Here is an 11,290-nt window from a genome sequence, read left to right as displayed (position 1 = left end):
CTGTCTGTAACTTCAATTCCAGAGAATCTGACACCCTCAAGCAGACATATGTAGGTACAATGCCATGAAAAATAAATAAAAATTAAAACAACAACAATGAAAAGATTTAAATTAAATCTTATTTAACTTTAATTGCCTTCTCAAAGTCAGGATTTCCAAACAGTCATGTTAGTAGTTAGAGTTTCAATGCATAAAGTCAGAAAGACAAGCAAACCCATACAAAAGATAAAATGAAAATATTCCTTGGACTCAGGTATAACTCCACTGTGCACACTTGTGTGTGTAAGCAAAAAGAACAGTCCATTTCCAAAGGAGCCATGAGCCAGCTTAGTCCAAGACAATGAGAAACAGAAACCTAAAGGCCCTGCTAGCATCTACAAGTCTAACTAGTCCTCAACAAAATAAAAGATTAGAGGGGGGAAGTAAATTATTGGAGCTGGAGAGATGACTCTGTGGTTTAGAGCACTGGCTGCAATTTCAAAGGACCCACGTTTGATTTACAGCATCATTATGATAGCTCACAACCATTTCCAGTTCTTACCTCCACAGACCCTGCATACAGGTGGTGCACATACATTTAGGCAAAATGTTCATACACACAGAGTCAACTAAATAATTTTTTAAATGTATCAATGTCCAAGCTTGCCTGCAGACATGACGAAGTCCGATCAAGCATTATGATAAATGGGATGGGGTCTGAAGAGTTGGCTCAGGGCTTGTGAGTGATAACTGCTCTGGCAGAGGACTCCAGTTTGGTGGGCAGTATACAACACTTAGTAATTCCAGTTCCAATGGAAACAGTGACCTCTTCTGGGCTCCATAGGCACCTGCACACATATAACATACACTCATATAAATACACATAACTACACAAGAATAAAAAGTAAAAATTAAGCCAGTCATGGAAGTGCACACCTTTTTCCCAGCACTTGGGAGGCAGAGGCAGGTGGATCTCTGAGTTCGAGGCCATCCTGTTTCTACAAAGTGAGTTCCAGGACAGCCAGGGCTACACAGAGAAACCTTGTCTTGAAAAATAAAATAAAATAAAATAAAAATAAGTAAATAAAGTGAAAGCAAATCTTTAAAACAATACAAAGTAAATAAACAGGATATATGACATAGAGATGAACCTGTGCATTCATTAAGAAATGAACAAATAAGCCAGGCATGGTAGTACACACTTTCAAAACCAACGAAAGGGAGGCAGAGGAAGATCGACCTGTGAGTTCAAGGCCAACCTGGTAAATTACCATAGTAAATTTCAGGAAATCCAGGGGTACATAGAGATACTCTGTCTCAAAAAATACAAAAAGAAGAATAAGAAGAGGAAGAAAAAGTGGAAGAGGAGCAGGAGACAAAGATGTATGGCAGAGGGGTGAGTAAGATCCAGGGTTCTCTTGAGTAACAGAACATGTATATATATGGGGTTTATTAGAATGACTTACAAGCTGTAGTGTACAACATAATGACTTACAATGGCTGCTTATGAGTGGAAGGTCCAAGAACCCAGTAGTTGTTCAGTCCACTAGGCTGGATGTCTCAGCTGGTCCTCGGTAAACACTAGAATTGCAAAGAAGTAGGCTCTACTGTCAGTGAAGGAATGGACTTTCCAATGAGGCAAGAGCAAGCAGGCAAAGAACCAATGATTCCTTCTTCCGTGTCCTTATATACGCTTCCAGCAGAAGGCATGGACCAGATTAGAGGTGGGTCTTGCTACAAAGATCTGAATTCAAAGTAAATCTTCCCATTTAACTGGAAGAAACTTCTCTAGGATTTGAGATGACACACTACTCAAGGAGAGAATGAGAGGGCCAGGCAAATGACATGACTGTTGGCTAAATCGGCTCTCCTCCATGCCGATGGAGGAGAGTGCTGGAGGAAAGTCACGAGCCGTAGTTACTTTTTAGAGCTTTATTGGGAGAGAGAGGAAGAGAGGGAGAGAGTAAGAGAGAGAGAGAGAGAGAGAGAGAGACAGAGAGAGGACCAGAGAAACAGAGAGACCACGTGGAAGGAGGAGGGTAGAAAGAGAAAAGGGAGAGAGATGTACAGAGAGCCCGCCCGCTTTTTAGGCTGGGCCTTGTCCAGGCTGATGATGTAATTAAGGACAGAATCCCTAGAGTGACAGCATCCTAATAACTCATTTAAGAACTAAGCCTGGTTTGGGAATTTAGCTCAGTGGTAGAGCGCTTGCCTAGCAAAAGCAAGGCCCTGGGTTCGATCCTCAGCTCAACTCAAAAAAAAAAAAAAAAAGAACTAAGCCTAAATTCCTTCCTCTTAAAACTAAACAAGACAGTTTCTGAGAAAGATAGAAACAAAGGCCAATCAATCATCAATGCCCCAGAACTAAGGATGAGGAGAATTGCACATACTAGGCCAGGGCCAAATCCCCTTCCCCACCAGGTACCTTAAGGCAATAACCAAATAAGGACAAAGCCTGGGACTTGTCCAGACTTGCCCAAGAATGGAAAGGCCTTAGCCCATCCCTGCTAGCTCTAACCAATGAGAAATGTGTAATATGAATGTCACTTGGGTAAGCCAATCCTAGATAGAATTATGTCTCTTCCTTTAGAATTCTTTTAGTTGTGTATAAAAGAGCCTGTTGCGTTGTGTATAAAAGCTTTTCGGGTTTTGTGTGTGTGTGTGTGTGTGTGTGTGTGTGTGTGTGTGTGTGTGTGTGCCATTTTGCCTTTGTGTTGGATGTGCAGCCCCAGCATGCTGGTACCTTTATTCTCAAAACACTAAACACTCTTGCTGATTCCATATGTAGGTGGTGGTCTTTTGTGGGACTTCTCCAGGACCCTAACAATGGCCAGCATTCTAGCTTTCCTGATCCCCACCCCCAACAATGATGCCTCAATGTCTACAGGAAGTAGTCATATAAAAGACCGTACAACCACTTACCTCTTATTTCTTATCAACAAAAAGATTGGGATATTAGGTTTTCGAACAGACAGCTGAGGTGTCTACTTTGTAATGATAAATAAAAAAGAAAGGTACCTTTCAACAGGCTTTGCCAAGGTATGCCACTAAGCCAACCAGGCACAACAGATTTACTTCGACAGGTTCATGGGGGAGAAAGGAAGGCAAGGTTGAAAGAGCAGGAGTCCATGCTGGAGTGGGGACATGAGAGAGGCAGGCAAACAGAGAGGAAGAAACAAGAGGAAGAAGAGAGGCCAGAAAGAAGCAAGAGGCTGCAGAATGGGAAGGAGGGGGTGAAAGAGCAGGCTGCACCTGGCAGGCTCTTGTAAGGCGTGCACATGTCACGCAGCCGACGGTGGAAAGGTGCCTGGGGACAGGTCATGACCTCACTGCTTAGGAGGAGAGGCAGGCTGCTGGAGCAGAGGAAACTAACGTACTTCACATATCAGAGTGAACCCGGCCTCTAGGTTCTCCCTGCATCCCTCAGTCCCTGTTAGAGGGTCCTCATGGCCAGCATACCCCACCCCCTACCCTAAACTTCTCCAGTCCAGGAGCTGGGCTGCCCTTCCCCAGCTGCCCTTCTCCGCATAATCCAACCATTTTGTCTATCTAGCCTTTTCCTCTACTCTTCTTTTGGTCCTCCTGGCTGCTGCGTCTGGTTCCCCTCTCTCCCTTCCCCTCCCCCTCTCCTCACATGGCTCAGGGTCATCATGTCCATGCTGAAATCTTCCAGGTGTCCCTGACTCTGAGTATGCTCCCTCACTTATCTACAATAAACTTTCTCCTTCACCATTAAAAAAAGAAAGACATATCTCTCTCAAGTGACCTTTGAATGGCTATCATGTTTACAGTGGATTTCCCTTTCCTTGGTGCTTCCTTAGCAATTCTTGTTATTCTCTTATGCTTGCCTGTGTTAATTAGGCTAGCCATGCAGTAAGTCTTGGCCTTTATTACAGCCACTATTTCTTCTTTAAAAATTTAGTAGGGAGGGGATGTTGGGAGCACCAAGTTCCTTGTGCTCATAGATAAGCCCTGGGGAAACCAGGAATGTTAGACACACAGGGCTGTCTCTTCAATGGAAGAGATGTGTAACCTGTTTGCTGCCCAGAAGGCTGGGAATGGAGGTGGCTAATTGTGGGGGTGGGGGGGCTATCCCACACCTACTTTTCTCCAGGGTACTCTTGAATTGGAGAAACATGAAATATTAGATAGAAGTATAGAGGAGAGAAAAACAGAAAGTACAGGATATCCTTGGGAGGACTTGGATCCTAGTCCATCGGGCCCTGATTGTCTCTGCCAAAGGCTTTTAAAGGAATACCAAGGTGTGGAGCATAAGACCTCCCCCCACTACAGCAAACTGCAGACCATCTCAGACATCTATACTCAGGCCCATGGTCCAGTCATCCTCTTTATACAGACCTGCTGGATAAAGCCACTAGGAAACCTTAAAGGGCTCAAACAGGTCCCCTTTTATATATATATATATATATATATATATCAACTCCCCATTGAGAGCTCACAGAAATCCCCGTAGCTGTCACACCAACCAATACAAGAGTAAAGGATGACAAAGATGGCATTTCTCTTTTGAATGGGTCTAAGTTGACTACGGCTGTCTTAGCTGCATCAAGCCCTTTAAATAAAAACTCGTGATGCAACTGCATCAAACTTAAAGACTCTCTTAGCTTCAACATTAACAGATAACATTGTAGGGAGCCGCCATTCTAAGATGGCGCCGACTTCCTGACAGCTTTGCTGTAAACAACTCCATATTTGGCTGTGCTTGCTGGGCTGCGTGCCTCGAGGCTTGCGCATGCACGTATATGGTAATTTGGTCTTATGTCCTCAGCCTATCCCGTGGCTCCCCGTGCTTGCATTCTGGTGGGATCCAATCACAGATTGACCCGTTCACTTGGTTCCCTATATAAGCAGCTGCCTTTTGGTTCTTGGGGCCCCTCACCTCCTGCTCTCCCTCAATCAAGAGGCGCTCCAATAAAGTGTGATCTGAGAAGAATACTCGAATGGTGGTCGTTCTTCCTCCCTGGTCGAGGAGCTCGCCGCAGCTGGTGCCGAAACCCGGGAAACTCGGACACCGGGAAACTCGGACACTGAGTGAGGGGTTGAGGAGGATTCAGAACTCAAAACACGGATCGACGTCATTATCTTCTAGGGTCAGAAGACAGAAAATTGTTCAAGGTTCCTGAGTAAACTGCTGAAAGAAGAGCCTGGTGTTGCGTCTTCCTTGAGGCGGGTCGCGACAAGTGGTGGCCCGTACGGGGAAACTTCACTACTTTCAACGAGGGCTCAGAACTTTCTACAGTCAGGGTGGTGCACCGGTAAATCCCAGGTAAATTGGGAACCTGCGACAAAAGCGGGGTTAAAGGAAATCCCAGGCAAATTGGGAACCTGCGACAAAAGCAGGGTTAAAGGAAATCCCAGGCAAATTGGGAACCTGCGACAAAAGCAGGGTTAAAGGAATTCCCAGGTGAATTGGGAACCCGCGACAAAAGTGGGCAGGTTTTTGCTCTTCTCTGTAAAGAGAGAGCGGGAACAAAGGGCTAGTCGATAGACTTTTGGAACTGGTTTTTGTGTTGCAAACAGAACTGTTTAAATGGAAAAGTTTGGGTTTTCTAACTAGGCTTGAGACTTTGCTTAAAAAAAAATTATAAAGAGAAGGGAGAATTAATATTCTTTAGTCTATTTAATTTAAACAAATATTTTTCTCTCAGGTATGGGGACTGCTGGGATTGATCCGCTTGTGTTTGCTCTAGTGTTCATTTTTATGGTAATTGTTGTTCTTTTCTGCTGTTTTTTCCGACACAATATGGAAATTATTAGGGAGGGACGCAAGGCACTGATCAAACACCAGGACAGTCTATCAGAATTGGATTCTAAAGGAGAGAACTTGAGTAGGCCTAAAAAGAAGAAAGAAAAGAATAGAGAAAAGGAAAGTAAAGAAAATAAACAAGAAAAAGAAAAAAATTAGAAAAGAAAGGGAACTCCTTATATCTAGTATTAAAAGAGTTTGCAAAACTTGATTTTTCTGATGGTGAGTTAGACCCTGATAAGGAGAAAGATTTAGAGGAAGCTGCTGATGAGTACGAGAAAGAAAGATATGGGCGGCGGCGACCCCCTCCTTATAATGTTTCTGCTGGGATGAATGTGGGACCAACGGTGCCTTTGGGACCACGCCCATCCCCGGCACCGCCTTCGTGTTTGCAGACAGGTGGAGGTTGCCATCTTATCAGGAGGAACACCTGGGCGCGATTAGTGTCCGCGTTCCCAGTTTTTGAAGACCCACAAACAAACAATAGGTATCATGACCCTGTGCCTTATAAACAATTAAAGGATCTGGTGGAGGCTGCTCGAGCCTACGGAGTAACAGCTAGTTATACTTTAACTTTGTTGACTAGGCTCACCACGCAGGCTATGACTCCAACAGACTGGTTTGAAATAGCTAGAGCATGTCTGTCTACAGGACAGTACTTGGATTTTAAATCTATAGTCACAGATAGAGCTCAGGCACAAGCTAGAATTAATCTTCAAAATAATCGACCGCAGTGGACAGCCAACATGCTACTAGGCCAAGGACAATGGACTGTGAATCAGACGGCATATCCTATTGAAGTTTATCAACAAATAAATGACATTTATTCTAAGGCTTGGAAGTCATTACCAAATAAAGGAGAGGTTTCAGGGAACTTAACTAAGATCATTCAAGGACCCAATGAACCTTTTTCAGATTTGTAGCTAGAATGTTGGAGGCAGCAGGAAAGATATTTGGGGATGTAGAAACAGCTATGCCTCTGGTTCAACAATTAGTATATGAGCAAAGCACAAAAGAATGCAGAAGAGCTATTACCCCATGGAAAGGAAAGGGATTGGAAGCTTGGTTAAAGGCCTGTCGGGAGATTGGAGGACCGCTAAGTAATGCTGGCCTAGCGGCAGTCCTCACAGCCACACGAGTTGCGTTACGAGTGAATTAATGTTGAACTATATATATATCACCATACATGTTAATTCGAATGATTCTGTAAAGAGTTTGTGTTGAGTTGTAAGACTGGTAGAATTGTGACTATGTATAGCAATATTTATGTTAACCTGTTAATGGTAATGATGAAGCTAAGGAATTCTTTAAGTTTGCAATTGTATTAAGTTTTGGTTTAGAGAGGGCTTGATGCAGCTAAAGACTGCTGTAGTCACCTTGGACCAAATCCAAAAGAGAAATGCCATCTTTATCATCCTCTCCTCCCACTCTGGGAGGTATAAAAGCTATGGAGATTGCTGTAAGCTATTAATAATGAGTTTTTTTTTTTATATATTAAGAAAAGGGGACCTGTGGGAGCCCATTTTTGGGTTTCTTGTGGCTTTATCCAGCAGGTCCGCATAGAGAATGATTAGGGCCAAGGGCCTGAGTTCAGGTGTCTGTCCTGATTGAGTTTGCTATTGAAGAGGCTGTGGCCAATAAGCGCAAATTGACACCCTTTGGCAGATTGCCCAGCTCGGCTGTCAATGGAAATATGCTGAGTTGTGTGTGACTAGTATCCAGTATGAAAACTTTACCCGTGCTGTAAATCTGTCTAAACAGTTGTCCAGTTACCTTTTAGGCAACTGGATGGGAGAATTCGACAACCTGATGGAACAACTGAGGGTGGGTATCGTCACGGTGAACTCGACCCAGGTGGACACCGGACTGGCGGAGGGATTAACTTCCTGGATTTCTTCTGCCCTTTCCCTGTTTAAGGAGTGGGTGGGGGTGGGTATATTTTTGGCATGCTGTCTTGGAGGGTGTGTGCTTTGTCTGTGGTTGGTCTGACATTTGCGAGTACGTACAAAAAAAGGGCAAGGTCATTATCACTCAGGCATTAGCCGCTCTGGAGTGTGGCTCCTCCCCTCAGATCTGGCTTTCTGCCTTAAAGAACAAATGATAAGTTCACATAGCCTTTGCACCCCTAGGACTAGTTAGTCCATTGCACTCGGGAAGGTATGTGGATAATTATCTTGTTTACTCACCTTCGATCGGTCAACACATCATGAGGTGGGGACCTGATTGGGTGAAGTATTTGTATTGGGCACAGGATGCCAGGCTTGTGCACTGCACTTGGAGAGTAGGACGTTTTCCTTCCTTCAAGGAGAGCAAGTCCGATTGCATATGGGTCAGTACCAATATCCCATCTCTGAAAAAAGGGTACTTGAAGGTCTTATCAGAGATCGGACCTCTACTCTCTCCTGTTGCTTAATTAATAAAGAGGGGGGAGATGTAGGGAGCCACCATTCTAAGATGTAAACAACTCCATATTTGGCTGTGCTTGCTGGGCTGTGCGCCTTGAGGCTTGCGCATGCACGTATATGGTAATTTGGCCTTATGTCCTCAGCCTATCCCGTGGCTCCCCGTGCTTGCATTCTGGTGGGATCCAATCACAGATTGACCCGTTCGCTTGGTTCCCTATATAAGCAGCTGCCTTTTGGTTCTTGGGGCCCCTCACCTCCTGCTCTCCCTCAATCAAGAGGAGCTCCAATAAAGTGTGATCTGAGAAGAATCATCGAATGGTGGTCGTTCTTCCTCGCTGGTCGAGGAGCTCACCGCATAACATAATTTTAACAAGAATGTTGCTATACATAGGTACAATTCTCTTAATCTTACATCTAAAAGCAAACTCTTAATAGAACCATTTGAATGTCTTACTAACAAAACATAGGATAAACTTCTGATATATTCACATCAAACTTAAACACTTCCTTAACTTCAACACACCATGGTGCAGCAATATCAATAGGTTAACATAATAACTCTAACATAAATATTACTATACACAAATATGATTCCTACAAACCTACATTCAAAAGCAATACTCTTGCCGGGGCGTTGGTGGCGCACGCCTTTAGTCCCAGCACTCGGGAGGCAGAGGCAGGTGGATCTCTGTGAGTTCGAGTCCAGCCTGGTCTACAGAGTGAGTTCCAGGACAGGTGCAAAGCTACAGAGAGAAACCCTGTCTCAAAAAAACAAAAACAAAAAAAGCAATACTCTCAATTTAACCATTAATACTTTCCTACAAACCTACATTCAAAAGCAATTTCTTAATAGAACTATACAAACATAACATTAATTCACTCAAGTAACATAAAAATATTTTTTAAATTGTACAGACTGAATAAAATTAATTCTACCTTTTCCTTACAATTTTTAAACTAAATCTGAAACCTACTTAGAAAAAAACCAAACTTCTCTATTTAAACAGTTCCATTTTTCAGCAGTTCCATAAACCATCAGAGTTAATAGTCTATATGTGTAAGTAGATTCAAACTGTCCCATTGTAATGAAATACCACTACTGTCTATTTCATTTGTTAAGTTCAAAAGTTCAAAAGGAGTTCTGGTAACAGGCCTTATAGTTCCGCTGAGCACTCAGAATCAGGGCCTGGCTTGTCAGCTGACCATACATCTTTGTATAGCTGTCAGAGTCATGATGACTCTGAAGCAAACAGCTCCAAATATCAGGAGTTCCATATCCAAAACTTTTTTTGAGTTCAAGCAAGCCTCTCTGAAACTTTCACTCTCAGCTACCACTGTGCTTTTCAGTCTGTAGCTTTCTGTAATCAGGCATTCTCAGGACCTCTGTGTCCTGAGATTAGTGAGCTTCACCTTATGCCACACTCCAGCTGTATGAGCTGAGCTGTGGCTTTCCCACAGCAACCCTGGTTCTGGGAGGGTCCCATTTACCTGCTTCACTAACTGTTTTCAGTCCAATGCTCAGCACCGTGTCCCACAATCCTCCATACACTCTCCTGTTGCACTGCCAAATGTAGCCCTTGCTGCTGGGATCTTGGCGGTGTTTTAGCACTTCCTACAGAACCCTTGTCTGGCTGTTCAGCCTGGCTGGAGCATCCAGCAGTTTCTGCAGGGCCCTGGTCTGGCTGTTAAGCCTGGAGGACAGCTCTTACCTCCAACTTTCTGGGCTCCTGCATGTCTCAGGTGATCATCCTGTGCTAACATTGTTCTGCTCTTGGCCTCTAGAAGCAGTCATGTCTCTACAGCCTCCAATGCTGCTCACCATTCACGTTTCCAGAAGCAAGCTGCTGGGCTCTTTGAGCTGCTGCCTGCCATTCACCTTTCTCGCAGCAAAGCATCACAAAGGTTGCACAACCATGCTGCTCTCACTGTCTCAGGGGTCTGCCACCTGTGTTGTGCTGATGCCTTGTGGGTCTCAGCTGCACATGTTCTGCTGCTGTTTTCTGAAGCTAGCAGTCTTTGAAGCTGCTTTTTGCTGCTGTTATTGGTGGCTTTTGGACCTGCCAAGTTTCAGTCTGCTTTGGATGCTGTTTTCTGTGTCCCAGGTTCTGTCACCATGTTATCTCTTTATTAAACCTTCACCATGTCCCCAGACCTAATCCTTATGCCTAAAGCTTATGCTACCCTAATTCTATATTCTATATTTATATTTCCCAAACTCAATTTATAAGCCTTACCTAAGTCTTACTTAAGCCTACACGATAAACTTACATTGTATAGGATTACTTTATAAGCCTTACCTAAGTCTTACTTAAGCCTACACAATATCTTTATGCCTGAAGCTTATTCTATCCTAATATATAAACCTACTTTTTTACACTTCTATCTGAACTTACATTTACAACTAGCATGGCCATTTACTACATGTATTTACGTTAAGCATTTAGACTCACATTCAACATTTACAATTTTTACAAACTTACATTCAACATACACTTATTTATAGATTTTTTTGTTGTTGTTTTTAGTATTTTTGAGATAGGGTTTCTCTGTGTAGCTTTAGAGGCTGTCTTGGAAATTGCTCAGTAGACCAGGCTAGCATCAAACTCACGGAGATTCATCTGCCTCTGCCCTCTGTGTGCTGGGATTAATGGCAAGCACCACCACCACCACCACCTTGCTTCTTTATACTTCTTAAAAGCTTATATTCCAAAGGAAACTCTATAGGATTACCTTAGCAAAGATACTTCTTACTCTTAACAGGACTAACTTACACTAAGAAGAACCTCTTAGCAAATTCTTATAAGGATACCATTAGCAAATATCTAACTTAGCAAACACCTGAAAGAGATTTCTTTATACCTAGAAGAGTTTTTACATTATCTTCCAACAAGACAGAGGGTAATTTTCTTTGGACTTCATTTAGGAAATAGAAGTAAAAGTAAACTGTTAGTTATCAAACCCAAAAAGAGAATGAGAAGAAAAACCCTCTAGGGAACATTCCGTTTCTGAATTGCCCACCTACCCTCTCCACAATAGTCAGTTTCCCACTGGGAGAAGATAATTGTCTAAGTTAGAGTTGGGTTCCAGACCTGCATCATTTTGCAAGTTCCAGTTAGACTATTTGCCTTGAAAGCTTAAT

Source organism: Onychomys torridus, chromosome 22 (genome assembly GCF_903995425.1).
Source record: "Onychomys torridus chromosome 22, mOncTor1.1, whole genome shotgun sequence".
Taxonomy (NCBI): domain Eukaryota; kingdom Metazoa; phylum Chordata; class Mammalia; order Rodentia; family Cricetidae; genus Onychomys; species Onychomys torridus.
The sequence above is the reverse complement of the archived record's forward strand: the minus strand, read 5'-3'. Positions refer to the sequence as shown.